We start from the raw sequence: 910 nt of genomic DNA, 5'->3' as shown, positions 1-910 counted from the left end.
GCGGCGGAAAAGAAAAGGTTAGAAGCGTTCGAAATGTGGTGTTATAGGCGGATGATGAGTATATCGTGGGTAGAAAAGGTTAGAAATGAAGAGGTATTGGAAAGAATAGGAGAACAGAGGACTTTATGGAAGTCAATAAAAAAGGTTGGTATGACACGTTCTCATGCATGAAGGGTTGATAGAGACATATTAGAAGACAAAATAGGAGTTAAGAGGAGTAGAGGAAGATCTAGGTTAGATCAAAGTTCATAAACGGTTAAGGATGTGGTACGTTGTAGTTTTAGGGAAATGTAAAGATTAGCTCAATCAGTTTTAGGACTGACGACCTTATGATGATGATGGTGTTGACCAAATATTATTTGAATATGCAAATACCGCTTGATCGTCCTGTCTACATATTTGCTTTCAGTTTTTGGTTTTGTTAACAAAGATAAAACCGTAACTGTTGACAGAATTACGTGGTTCAGGTGGCATTTGAGCTTTGCGATATGATTCCCGGAACGCGTGTTAATGTTTGAAAGGGAGCAGTTGGCAACATTCCTCTAGTATATGATAATGTTAATGGATTGAAGAGTGCTGTCTAGTATTTAACAAAATTACAAACATTCGTTCACAAGCGATAAACGTTAAATGTAACGTGAGTGACGAAATAGCTTTGGGTTCAATTAAATTTCATGTTTCGTTGGAAATAACTTATATAATAACCTTTAATCGGTAGCTTTTTTGCACAAAATCACAGGAATATTTAATTATTTTATAAATAATTAGCTGATACTGGCCCTCGTGGTGTTATCATTTTGTTCGCGTCGCGCTGATGAGATCCAAAAAGATCGAAATCGCGATCCGCGTCTGGCAGTTTCTACAGAATACAGACCACTTCGAATTATTTTAAATCAAAATTTAAAGTTCA

Source organism: Agrilus planipennis, unplaced genomic scaffold (genome assembly GCF_000699045.2).
Source record: "Agrilus planipennis isolate EAB-ADULT unplaced genomic scaffold, Apla_2.0 scaffold297, whole genome shotgun sequence".
Lineage (NCBI taxonomy): Eukaryota > Metazoa > Arthropoda > Insecta > Coleoptera > Buprestidae > Agrilus > Agrilus planipennis.
The sequence above is the reverse complement of the archived record's forward strand: the minus strand, read 5'-3'. Positions refer to the sequence as shown.